The sequence below is a fragment of the Petromyzon marinus genome, chromosome 14 (assembly GCF_048934315.1).
Source record: "Petromyzon marinus isolate PM22_M1 ecotype Great Lakes invasive population chromosome 14, UKy_Petmar_22M1.pri1.0, whole genome shotgun sequence".
NCBI classification, from domain to species: Eukaryota; Metazoa; Chordata; class Hyperoartia; order Petromyzontiformes; family Petromyzontidae; genus Petromyzon; species Petromyzon marinus.
This window is the reverse complement of record NC_133680.1, coordinates 7,432,279-7,446,673: the sequence shown is the minus strand read 5'-3', so window position 1 is coordinate 7,446,673 and position 14,395 is coordinate 7,432,279. Positions and strand designations below refer to the sequence as shown.

General features: G+C 43.0%; 1 protein-coding gene across 1 annotated transcript in view; it reads right to left on the bottom strand.

The window, feature by feature from the left end:
• Positions 1-8,904, bottom strand: part of LOC116942361 (hyaluronidase-2-like) — a 38,354-nt gene extending 29,450 nt beyond the window's left edge. The window contains exon 1 of the mRNA XM_032954160.2: positions 8,683-8,904. The gene's annotated coding sequence lies outside the window, so the exon portion shown is untranslated. The remainder of the gene's footprint in view (positions 1-8,682) is intronic.
• Positions 8,905-14,395: the final 5,491 nt, after the last annotated feature.

Here is a 14,395-nt window from a genome sequence, read left to right as displayed (position 1 = left end):
TTAGTCTCTTCACAGGGAAGCTTTTCCATCAGGATCAGTCCAATAATTACGCTTATGAGAATGAAAGAGATCAACTCTGGGGACACAGTGGTTTTGTTCAGTGTCATATTTCTTGATCAAAGCATTTTGACCAAATGTCAAACTCGTTTCCTTCCTGGTGTTATTCCAGCATCCCCATATTGTTCACAAAACTGCTGATCATGACCAGTAACGACGTGTTAACTCACGCACCATGCTATGTATAGCAAATGGGCACAAACTATTGCATACATGATAAATGGCTTGTATTAAATGTTTTATTCAGAAACGTGAGTAAATGTATTACACATTGTAAAATTTCCAACTTCACAATTCACAAATACCAGACCTTTTATACTGAACCTTGTTAACTTTCTAGCTTTCAATGTTCGACAATCAACAATTACAATGCACATTATTTAATGAAGAATGTTAACATTTAAAAATTGTACATTTAATACAGTATAAAAGCAATCCCTTACATATCAGCAAAATGCCCATTCTGTGTTGATTACACATTTCATGTGTTTACAATGTTATCGCATTTAAATGTATATACAATACCGTATACCAAGTCAACTATGGCCCTGTATAGCTTTGAACACAACATTGAATCAGCACTTTGAAGTGCACAACATACACTTTAATTTATACAATGACAGGATGTTCAAAGCCTCTTTTTACCAACTTAGTAAAATAATAAAAGGCAAATTACGCAGGAAAGCAGGAACTATAGTTCTAACAATCCTGAGAATGTTGTAGTTTTTGTTTTATTCAAAACCTTTTTAAAATATATGTTTTGGTAGTTTCAAATTGATTTTTATTCCAACCACCCACATTGACCCAAAACACCACAAATCACTTCAATGTGTGCTCTTGGGACTATCCGAACAAACACAATACACTATTAAAATGAACCTTAATATTATAATAATAATAAAACGACTCTTATTATAATCACCACTTCAGGTTAATCCTCACTTAAGTAAGTGTAATATCCGTTTCAGCTTGCAACATGCCAAAAATGTATTAGCACATCACATGTAAAGAGGCATTCCAGTGGCCCACGCTTGAATTAATCATAAGCTCAGTTGATTCGGACCACTCTTGGATGAAGAGAACATAATAATGGTTCATATATCCATGTAATAAGCTAAGTGGATACTACCCTCGGGCAAATGAAGGGCAATTGCCTCAATGAAGGGTTGTTGCTCAGAAAAAATGGAAAAGAATCTCAAGCCATTACAATATGAAATCTGCAAGCGAAAATGGTATATTTTTATATATATAGATATTGTATGCAGTCTTGCATTGACCCGATATACTCTAGATTTCAACACAGTGTTAATCATAAAAGTAAACAAATGTGAAACACTGCCATTAATAAATTGTGGATAATATAATTATTGAAATTTGGCAATGAGTGTCACAATGGGCATTTGTTGTAAACAACGTCATGGATAATCTCCCCCCAAAACTGCACAAGTAATGCTGATACACCCACATTGCATTACAGTATTTTATCAGGGTGGAGTTTTTAGTCAAACCCAAAAAACAAACAATGGTGCAATTATTACAAAAACAAATTAGCAATGTGCATGTTTTTTTTTACCCCTCCCCCCCAACGTATAGTTTCTTGTGCAATGAATAAGAGAAATGCAGTCATACCGCGGAGCGAGCTGGATTTGTTATTTCGCCGCACAAGGCCAACCAACATATAAATGAATAAAGACATGTAAATAGATAATCTTTAAGTAGTTTTTTTAGTGAAAGCATATAGTAAACACTCGGCTAACCATACTCTTTGGTTCTTTCGGTAAAGTCACGTAGGTAGAAAATAATAGATCACGACGTTTCGATTGCAACACAAGCAACCGTCATCAGGTGAGACTAACACAGCAGGGGAAATGCTGACAAAGGAGGATAGAGAAGGGGTGGGGCATAGATAAGAAATGGGCTGCGCGTGCGACAAGGGGGAGATCGGCGGCAGGGGGATCTCCACCTTGTCGCACGTGCAGCCCCCCCCCCCTTTCTTATCTATGCCCCACCCCCCCTCTATCCTCCTGCCTCCGATCTCCCCCTTGTCTCACGCGCAGCAGAAATGGGTACGCCCATTTCTACCCTTTAGAACAGGGGTGGGGAACCTTTTTTCTACCAAGGGCCATTTGGATATTCATAACATCATTCGCGGGCCATACAAAATCATCAATATCAAAATTAGCCTGTGATATTTTGTCAAACATTTAATTAACTCACCCCTAATGTGTTGGCTGGAACTGCTTCTCTTTGGTGAGGCGTGTGATGATGTTAGCCGGTATTGATGATGTTGCTACTCGCAACTGCTTTTCCAGGTTTGCTCCTAGATTTGTTGAATTTCGAGTCCCGCCTGCGGTTGCCTTGGCAGGGCCACACCAAATGATTTCGCGGGGCCTCATACGGCTCGCGGGCCGGACGTTCCCCACCCCTGCTTTAGAAGCAGCCTGCATCAGCAGCTCTCCACCTACCTTATAAAACCTCTTGTTGCAGCAGCTCTTTCTCCGTCAGCATTTCCCCTGCTGTGTTGGTCTCACCTGATGACGGTTGCTTGTGTTGCGATCAAAAATTTCGTGATCTACTATTTTATACCTACGTGACTTTACCGAATGAACCAAAGAGTATGGATTCCTGCAGTCACGAAAGCTTCAAATTAAGATAATGAGGTAAATGCACTTTATAGTTGACTTAGCTTTACTACCCGGCTTCGCCCGGGACTTGGATTTACCACGCCCGGCCGCCTTTGTCCCCCCAGTGGCGATGTTCACACACCACACCAGTTACTCGTGTGAGGCTGAGTAGACCTAGGGGAGGCCCAGGAACGGTTGAAATAATCGTCACCGGTGGTGGCCGTGAGCGGGAATCGAACTCGGGTCGCCGGGTTCGTAGCGCACTACACCACCGCTCCCCCCACACATACACGCGTCTATAGGTACACATACACGCGCTTGCAGCAGATGCACACAACTTTCCGGGTGCGTACGACCGTAAACGACTGAAATAATGAAGCAATGCTGGGCGAAGAACGCCTTAGACCTACAACACACTTGTATGGCACTTTATGAGCAGGCACACTGCGTTACGCTGTGACGTCACAAGTGCAAAATATATGCATTATTGCACCCCCCGCCCCCAAAAAATATATATAACACAAAAGTCTATTTTTATAATTTTTGCATGTTGTACAGTCTGGAAAGTACCCACATGGCAAATTTAAAGTTTGTTGCATGTCGGGAAGTACGCTAAACACTTTGAACAGACACACATTCACAAATTTCCCTTTTATATATAGATTATGTAATATTGCTTGCATAATAAAATACACGAGGCATTAAATTGTGTATAATGTAACACATATATTGTGACAGTGCATGAGATGTTATGTACTTAAGGTAAAACGTTAATGGTGAGGGATGACTGAGTTGGAGTAGGTTCTTTTACTGTGGTTTCTATTGAATCCTTGCTAGGGCTCTTCCCTTTTTAGTCTGGCTATCTGTGGTTTTAGCATATTAAATACAAAGTATTATACATAACGCTAATTCATTATTTGTTAAAAAGACTTCATAGACTTTTTCAAATACAGTCCTGTGTTGAGAGACACATACTTTCACCACATGAGATTTCTCTAAGTAGCTTTCCTGTCATGCATGTTATTTTAAAAAATTCAGTGTACATTTCAGCCATCTCAGCACCTGCTTGTACGGTAGTCCTAACGGGCCCTGTTGCACAAAGTACGTGTCTTCGTATCTTACTCGGCACCACCTCCACTGCTTACAGTGCGCTGTGGATTCTTGCAAAGACCAGATTAAGGATCATTCATCTTCTTATCCCACCATGCCCTTGAGGTAGGCATATCGATGGGATATGGCAGGATTACCAATTATGTCTGGACTTAACAGCACAGGTTGACAGTCGTAATGGACCACCAGACTACACTGAAAATACTTGACTTATGACCGATGCCCAGTTATTTTGGCGTGCTCGATCGCTTTATAAATAACCAGCTGTACTATCCGGCTTCGCCCGGGACTTGGACTCACGACGCCCGGCCGCCTGTGTCCCGCCAGTGGCGATGTTCACACACCACACCAGTTACTCGTTTGAGGCTGAGTCGACCTAGGGGAGGCCCAGGACCGGTTCAAATAATCGTCACCGGTGGTGGCCGTGAGCGGGAATCGAACTCGGGTCGCCGGGTTCGTAGCGCAGCACGCTAACCACTACACTACAATGCGTTACACTTCCACATGAGCGGGTCACATGACAGATTTGACGTCAAAGCTCACTTGCTGTGCAAAAAAAAGATGCATTATTGACCCCCCCCCACGAAAAAATAAGTGTATTTCTATGCCAGTATAATTCATATGGGCAGCAGGGTGGCACGCTGCTAACACTTGTGCCTCAGCAAGAAGGCCCTGGGTTCAATATAAATTGCTGGCACATTTCTGCGTGGAGTTTGTACGTTCTCTCACTGTTCTGCACGAGTTTCCTTCGGGTTACCCAGTTTCTGAAAAATTACCTGCAAAATTACTCAATTGGGATTACATGCAGCAACATTGCGATCCTACTGACAAATACATAGACAGGACCCTCCTGAAAAACAGTTGAGGCTTTCATGGATATCACTAATATAATAAGCCAAGAATGTGTGTCCCGCGCGTGACGTCATTCCACATGAGGCCCACCCCCCCTAATTAATATTCATGAGTGGGTGGATTTTTACACGAACGCAGAGGATTGTCAAGCTGAATTAAATAATTTATTATGCAAAGTCGCTTCAAATATGACGTTTCTTTACAGAAAGTGACGGTAAAAATAAATCTAAGCAGCACAGTACTACATCCGTACGTGACGTCAATGCAAAAGAGCCTCCCCCCCTTCATTAATATTCATGCCCGCGTGAAATTTACACGAATGCACAAGAAGGTCGCACACTCCACATGCCGCACCCCTCCCCTCATTAATAATCATGAGCGGGTGACGTCACTCCACATGCCGCACCCCTCCCCTCATTAATAATTATGAGCGGGTGACGTCACTCCACATGCCGCACCGCTCCACAATAACCATTAACGGACTCCACATGGAGCAACCCCCCCACTCATTAATAATCATGAGCTGAACAATTTTTCTATGAATATTTCAGATTTACTGCCATATACACCCGTCCTTGGACAGGCAAAAAAGCTAGTACAAGCATTATAATAATATGTTACACTCAAGCCGATATGCCAACCAAATTTGCTATGCAAATATATGGCATTTCCTCATCACGTTATTGTCCAAATGTTGTACTATTTTATTACCCAAATTATTATTTTCCTTTAAATGCATAGAAAATGAAAAATGTATGTTTTACCATACTCTATGTACCTCGTAGTGTCTTGGTTGTAACGTAAGACTTCAGCAACATTCATATTATTGGCCGAGTTTGAAATAACTGCACTATCACTCAGAACATGCAAATAATATAATATTACATTCTAAATATACCACCAGTTGCACTGTGCTTCCAAAATGTAATAGGTATTTTAAATTACAAAATAACATTGAAGAGCTTAGAGTTTCACAGCCAAATCATTACCTGCACTGTAACAAATCTTCAATTAAATTAATATTCTCTGGTTCTTTCGGTAAAAAGTCACGTAGATAGAAAATAATAAAATAAAAATAAAATAATAAAACCCAAAAAACTCACGACGTTTCGATCCCAACACAAGCGATCGTCATCCACCTCATGACGACTGCTTGTGTTTATTATTTTTTTATCTTATTATTTTCTATCTACGTTACCTTACCGAAAGAACAAAAGAATACAAATATTCAATTAATTTGATTTGCCATGCTTCTGTAATCTACTTTAATGCTAAACTGTGCATTATAAATCAAGGGTTATACGAAATTCAAATTTGAGTATGCAGATATACCACAAACTCAACTACTCATTTAAGAAAACATGAATCCGAGCACGAATCTATTAAAATATGTTCATGCCTGTGATGCCCACATACTTTCATAACCTTGTATGAAGTTACAATCGGCTATAAACCCTCTACGGCTGCAGCCTTTGGTTACACATCTTGACTCCACTGTGTTAGTATTGCTCTGAATTTCTAAAATATTTCTCTTTTGTTGACATTACACCTTTTAAATGGGTAGGCTTGTTCTACTGCTTTCACCCTGCATAATGAGTATGACTCTAATAAGTTATTAAAGTACTCCCATCACAAGACATGGGCGTAGCAATACACTGCATTTGCCAAATGCGTCCCTGTGACAGAAAAAAAACACATTTCAGTTTGTTACTGTTCGAGGCAATGGTCGTTCTGTTGAGACCATTCAACTGAAATGTTACCTTTATTTGTGTATACAGTACTTGGTAAACTTTTTAGGTTGTTTGTGCTAAAATGTCACTTACAGTATATACTTTATTCCATTTTTTAAAATGTGCATACACTCTACACAACGTTGTATTAAATTCCGCACTGTTAGAAGTTATTTGGTGCATTCTTGTTCATGTCAACATAATTTGTTGAACGTTCCTAAGACGGTATACACTGCAAGGCCACTTTATTTATGTAACTACCTCTATTATTTGCACAATCCTACAGCATGGCCAGCAACGTTGTATTACACCTCTGTCTATGCAATTCAAAAGGACAGTTGCCTGCATTTGAAATAAAGTAAAGTGATTTATTAATCGATTACAGAACTACACTTGGCACTGTAATCAATCTTTCTTAAAAGCACTTTTAAACGTAGAGTCTTAAATATGCGAAAAGAAAATGCGCTAAGCAACATCTGCTGCAACAAAAGTACATTGTGCATTCTAAGGGTTTCACAGGTATAAATGCAGCTGAATGCCCAGCTGTGTTTGTGTGTGTGAATGTGGTCACAATGTGCTGGCCAGACTTATTGTAAACGTACCTACCAACAAAGTCCCTTGTATATCTTGTTACATTTTAAGCAGATAACATCTTACGGGAAACAATTTTGTTCCACTTCCAATATATTAACAATTCACCACAAACCTTGGTCCCCCTTACAAGAACCAGTATTTCATGCGTCTCAATGGGTCTATTTCATCTGCCGGTTAATTAAAAGGATACAAATAAAACCACTAAAATTCATGAATAGAAAATTAAAAGTCGTACACAATGCCCTGGCTACAATTCATCGATAAAGTTTACAAGTCGGTTGATCGACGTCAAAGCTGACAGACTTCAGTGTGGATGTTGGCAATGTTTCATACCAATTGTGGATTGGCAACGATTTAATTTAAAATAACAAACCAGCAACTAAACACTCCGCTAATTTAAAATTCCCTCCACGCGGAAATTCCGTGTTCCTATGGCTCGGGACATCTCCTTCCATGGACAAGCAAACAATAAGCAGTGCAGTATTATTATTCCACCTACTCAGACTATTCGTGCCACACTTAAGTGCAAAGCGAAATGCCAATCCTGTATTAATCGCAACTAATGTACAATGTAAGTACAACTATTAGGGTAATGCTGCTGCATTAAGATGTTTTTCTTGTTCATGTTTTTTTTATTGTTGCGGTTGCACCCGATTCAAGAGCCGAATGGCTCACGGGGCTATACCAAAATAAATGGAACTATGAAACTAGCATTCTAATAAACAACAGATGTACAACATGACTACATTACAGTCCAGGACTCGTCGTAATACTGTAACGAGTTGAGGACAGTAATGTAGTAGCCATGCTGTACTAATCGCTGTACGGGTACACAGGATTGCTGCGTTCGAGAGCAAGGAAAACACAACGGATGTATCGTCATTATTGCTATAACTAGAGTATTGTAGTCAAGTACACTGCTTATCGGACAGCTACATCACGAGTGCAGTATAGTTAGAGCACATAGTAGACATACAATGATTAAGTAGCAGACATTATCAGACAGCCACACTATATTACTCGTGCCTGTAGTATGGTGCACAGTACGTATCACTTGCACTACATTACAATAAGTACTGTACTAACAACAATATAATAGGCATTAAAGTGATGCTGTTAACGTGTTAAGTACATTGTTCACGTTGAACATACTACAGCACAACCACTAGTATTACATTAAAGTACACAATAAGCATAATGTTGACGAGTTAAACTACTGTAGACCCAATCATGGTGCACTACAGTACGGTACACAATACGCATACAGTACTAATAGTTACACACTATTGCTACATTACAGCACGTACAAAAGGTGCAAAGTTAAAGACACATCCCGTCACCAGTCATGTATTACAATGGGCAACATGCTGTACGGTGATCACACTGTTGACTAGTTAGGAACGATAACATCGTCACCGCTACTAGCTGCTGCACGAGTTGACAGCGCCCGATGCAAATCACCGCGACTCACTGCAAGTACCGGTTGCAACATTTCCAAACAAACAAAACACAACCTCAAGTTATATCGACCGAACGTTTTCTTATGCTTCGTCGTGTGAATGAGCACAAATGGAAACTTAACTGGAGCACAACCTTAAGTTGTACAGAACGGCTTCAGTGAAAAGCAACAATAACGCGCACACACACACATTTGGTGTCAACAAGCGAGCGAGTCAGTCCGGCGTGCGCGTCCAACGCCGACGCAACAAACTCACCACCATTCAAACGCTCACCGCCATCACCACCGCCGCCGCGAGTAGTCAACTTCCCCGTGAGTCTCCCTCGCCACGGGAGGGCGAGGCGGAACGAAGCGAGGCCGGGAGACGAAGCTGAAGCTGAAGCCACCGCCACCACCGCCGCCGCCGCCTCTTGCCCATGGGGGCCCCGCCGTCACCTGCCGCCCCCAGGTGTCGCCTATGGGGGGGGGGGGAGTCGGTGGTGGTGGGGTGGAGGCGGCGCGGCTCGTTGTGCGTTCGCAAATCGTCCCCAGGGCGCGATGCTTACGCGGCGAAACGGCCGGGCACGGCGATCGCCGCAGTGCGACGAGCGCCCCCAGGGCGAGTTGTTTACTCGAAGCGGAGTCCGGCTGAGAGCGGGAGGGGGGGCGGTCTACGACGTCACGGTGACGTACGTTGTAAACCCGAGTGCCGTGATTGAAGGCGCGGATCGATTCAGAGACTCGTAAAGTAATCGATGCGTTCGCGGTTCTCCGATATGGAATCGATTACTGTAAATCGATTATGTGTCAACGTTGCTTACGAAAAGTACACGAAAGCTTTAAATCGAAAAATAAAAGTACATTCGTTGCCGGTGATAATCGATTATTCATCGATTAGAACATTTGTCGTGGCGGCTCACAGTCACCGTCGTCAGCTGTGGTCGATCCGCTGCTGGATGAAGGCCTCCTTCTAGCCACATCAATCTCTCACGGGATCAATGTGAATCTTTGTATAGACTCGAGGAGAAATCCGATGAGCTACTAAGCTCTTTCCCCCTCCCTCCCCCCCCGCAAAGATGTCCAGTATGGGCTGGTCAGCAAGTCGCAATAGCAAACGATACAAACAAATACAGCGTTGATTCACGATCCTGCGATGGAATAATCCACCCAGCAGCTGCACCGACGAGCCGTTTTTGGTCGCTCCATCTCCGCGGATGTCCGCGTTAGACGGCGTTTCCATCAATTGGGCAGCCTACCGTTATCCTTCTTGACCGTCTGCCCATCGTCCGTTCATGATCCAGGGTCCCTCACTTAATAGGAACTAAATGGGCTCTTTAATCGTGGTCGCTGGTGGGATAGAATTATGGGGTTGGGAGATGACTCATTATAGGTGGTGCCAATGAGTAATGATTGACGAGACGTCAGGCTGAGGCTCTTCAGGTGCCCTGCTGCGTCATTGCCATGCCCTCCCCTAGCCAAATAGTAACAAAGTGTCCCCATACCTAAGCATTGGGAGTGGCCTATTACGCTAAGCAGCCTTGAGTCAGTGAGTGTGCACGTGCTAGGTGGTGGATTTGTAGAGTCGCATCACAAGTATCGTGAGAAATGGGAATAGCTCGTGGAGGTCTTCATCCAGCAGTAGGTTGATGATCATGGCTGATGATGAATGTTCTCATCTGTGGACTGTGGAGATTGCCCCGGACAGGAATGAGTGGAGGGAGAGGAGCAGGAAGGCAGACCACACACGAGTGGGAAAATGCCAGGAACAAAAAAATACATCCTGTCCTCTCAAAGGGGAAAGCCCGTGTTTATCTAAAGGGGCCGTCCATAAATGACGTCACGAGATTTTGGACGATTGACCCCCCCCCCCCGCGTCACACGGCGTCACAAAAAGTCAGACCCCCCCTCAAATATGACGTCACAAAGCTCTGCCCCCGCCCCCCAAAACCATATTTCCATTTTGAAACTAAAACATGCTTCAAATCGCTTTAAACTATTGTCATTGTAGTGCGTATTTAATGTGGCGCTGCACTCTGATGTAGGAGAAAATGTTTATTAAAAAAATTTAATTAAGTAGAACGTGTTTATATTTATTTAAATTTGCGCATTTTGATGTGACGTCACATTTCTCACCCGCCCCCCTCGTCACACATCGTCACAAATGTCTGACCCCCCCCCCCCCTAGGTGCGTGACGTCATTTATGGACGGCCCCAAAAGCCTTGTTCGCAAATCTTTAAATTATCTTCTTCAACTTTATTGAAATTGTGCTATTGGCGTTGAGAAGAACCCATACGGAAATCGCAGAGAAGTAAACCACACTCTTTATAAGAATGAAAGCATAGAACTGCTACTGATATACCTTCAAGTGACCGATTATTTACACTATATGGAGCACTTTTCCAAACACCCTGCTGAAAATAAGTCTGTCTGCATCAAAGTTAACCGATAATTGAAATTCCCAACTGGAAATAACAGAATGAATTTGAACCCGCAGAATGAATTTGAATCGGTGCTTTAAGAGTCATTGGTGATTAAGGTTACCGTGATATGTTTTTTTTTTATCAAATGTTACGATCGCGAAATTTATATCCTACGATAGTTAACCAAGGTTTGAGAATACTCTTTGTTTTTTTTGTTCGCTAAAGTCACGTAGGTAAAATAAAATAAATGAAAACAACTAAATTAAATCACGACGTTTCGGAGGCAACACAAGCGTCCGTCTTCAGGTGGAACAGTCAGGTGGAACAGTCAGAGCAAGAAATAGCTTGCTGTGACTGTTCCACCTGAAGACGGAAGCTTGTGTTGCCTCCGAAACGTCGTGATTTAATTTAGTTGTTTTCATTTATTTTATTTTACCTACGTGACTTTACCGGGAAAAAAAACAAAGAGTATGAATCCTTGCAGTCACGAAAGCTTCAAATCTAAGGTTGAGAATCACAAATATTTGAAATGACCACAGTGCGGCAGCATACGCATTACAGTGGTGTAATACGGTGGCTGAAGAGTTTGCTTTGGCAAATGCATTGGCTCTTGGCAGTCTCCCGCTGGGTGTAATCTGGTTATCTCCATATGCAGTATATAAAAAGCAAAGCTGTGATTATGTGTGTCTGTTCAAAATGTTTAGCGTACTTCCCGACATGCAACAAACTTGGAATTTGCCATGTGGGTACTTTCCAGACTGTACACCATGCAAAAATTATAAAAATACACGTTTTGGGGAGGGGAGCTCAATAATGCATATTTATTTTGCACGGCAAGTGAGCTGTGACGTCAAATCTGTCACGTGACCCGCGCATGTGGAAGCGTAACGCATTGTAGTGTAGTGGTTAGCGCGCTGTGTATGTGTCTGTCTGTGTGTCTCTGTGTGTATCTGTCTGTGTGTGTGTGGAAGCGTAACGCATTGTAGTGTAGTGGTTAGCGCGCTGTGTATGTGTCTGTGTATGTGTCTGTCTGTGTGTGTGGAAGCGTAACGCATTGTAGTGTAGTGGTTAACGCGCTGTGTGTGTGTCTGTGTGTGTGTGGAAGCGTAACGCATTGTAGTGTAGTGGTTAGCGCGCTGTGTGTGTGTCTGTGTGTTTGTCTGTCTGTGTGTGTCTGTCTGTGTCTGTGTGTGTGTCTGTCTGTGTGTGTGTCTGTGTGTTTGTCTGTGTGTGTGTCTGTGTATGTGTCTGTGTATGTGTCTGTGTGTGGAAGCGTAACGCATTGTAGTGTAGTGGTTAGCGCGCTGTGTATGTGTGTGGAAGCGTAACGCATTGTAGTGTAGTGGTTAGCGCGCTGTGTATGTGTCTGTGTGTTTGTCTGTCTGTGTGTCTGTCTGTGTGTGTGTCTGTCTGTTTGTTGAAGCGTAACGCATTGTAGTGTAGTGGTTAGCACGCTGTGTATGTGTCTGTGTGTGTGTGGAAGCGTAATGTATTGTATTGTAGTGGTTAGCGCGCTGTGTATATGTCTGTGTGTCTGTCTGTGTGTGGAAGCGTAATGTATTGTAGTGTAGTGGTTAGCACGCTGCGCTACGAACCCGGCGATCCGAGTTCGATTCCCGCTCACGGCCACCACCGGTGACGATTATTTGAACTGGTCCTGGGCCTGCCCTAGGTCAACTCAGCCTCAAACGCGTAATTGGTGTGGTGTGTGAACATCGCCATTGGGGAGACCATCGCCATTGGGGAGACAAAGGCGGCCGGGCGTGGTGAATCCAAGTCCCGGGCAAAGCCACGTAGTTAAGCTAGCTCCCTATACATTGAACAGCATACGCTAGGAAACACGTTTTGTATTACTGTGTAGGTTTACGTGAGTGTGCCGTGTAGGTTTACAGTATTTTTTCGGGGGTCTGTACCACATGTTTTGTTTTGCCTGATGACGACCGCTGGTGTTGCCATCGAAACGTTGTGATTTATTTTATTTTTAACTACGTGACTTTACCGAAAGAACCAAAGAGTATGGATTCCTGCAGTCACGAAAGCTTCAAATCAAGATTGTCCAACATTCGCTTCAGCCATCCAGATACATCCAGAGATATAAACACGGACACAATTTGAACCGAGAAGATGGGTACAAATTGAGCAATCATTGGAAGGACGTTATTAACCAGTCATAACTGGCTGTGATGCTTCCATCCTACCTGCCTATGTTCGCAGTTATTTCCGACTCTCTGAGTTACATTACCTTGTTAAATGTCTTTACATTAACAGACTAAATGTCTCACTAACATAGCTGCTGCTCCCTTTTCCTCGATGCGGCGGTGACGCTCGTTATTTAATAGGCTGAATGTCTCTCTCATTAACACAGCCGCTGCTGCGGGAACCATCTCACATTGACATGCTAATCTCTAATCTCGAGCAATACAATGGCTTCTTCAGCACCGTAGCCGTGGGGTTACATTAACATATTGAGATGCTAATCTCTAGCAACACAATAGCCGAGGTATACCTAGCTCTGCGATCTTACATTTACTTGCAAATTCCATCTCTAGCCACTTACCCTTGGGTTGTACCCATCTCAAACCTTGATAACCTTTGGCTGCAGTAGCTCTCTCGCTATATTTATTCCTGCCTCAGCAGTCCGCCTGCTGTGTTTTTCACCTGCAGACGATTGCTTATGTTGCGATCGAAACGTCGTGATTTTTTTTATTTTTCTATTTACGTGGCTTTACCGCAAGACCCAAAGAGTATGAATTCCTGCAGTCACGAAAGCTTCAAGTCAAGATTTAAACTTAAACTGTCAATTTAGCGACATCTAGCGACTGTTCTGTGTTTAATCTGTTTGGGGCTATGAATGGGCGGCAGAGCCAGCCTGCCTCGCTAATTAGAGGATGAAAAGCAAGATCCTGAGCGATGGCTTGGGCAGAGGGCTTACTTGTGGCGCAAGGATCAGTTTCACCTCGTGTTTTGAACTCTTACGGATTGCCGCATGTCATCGTTTTTCTAACGCGAGTTACCTTAATTAAAGTTCTGCCCATTTGGGCCCAATTCGAAAAGAGCCTGTGTGGCAGTTGTTCCATCCCTGGCCGAATATTACACTCAGTGGCATTAGTGGGCCATTTAACATGGGAAACCCCTCATTGCCTCTTGCCACTCTGAGGCCAATTATAATAGCTTGAAAGTTGACCGTTGCTACCTTAATTTGTTTACATTATTTGTTGCCTATGTCGTACAAAATGCACTACCTCCGAAGCAATCAGGGTTAAACTTAGTGCTTCAGAATACGTGTTACTTGCGTTGTGACGACCAGAGGGCATTGTAACGCCGCCATATGCATGGGATTCAATAGGTACTCTGGGTTCTTACGAGTCATTATTTAGTGAAGCCTAATACTCGGTAATGGAATTTGGCCGAATGTTACAATGTTATGACCCCCATGAACAAAACTGTTGATACTTGGCCAGGCCTTCCCATTTAAAGAAGTGATCAAATGTGCGTGACATTACCATGTCAGAGGGTGGGGACTATTTAAATTGCGCTTGCTCAGAGCTGGTCTGACCACATTTGCTTCC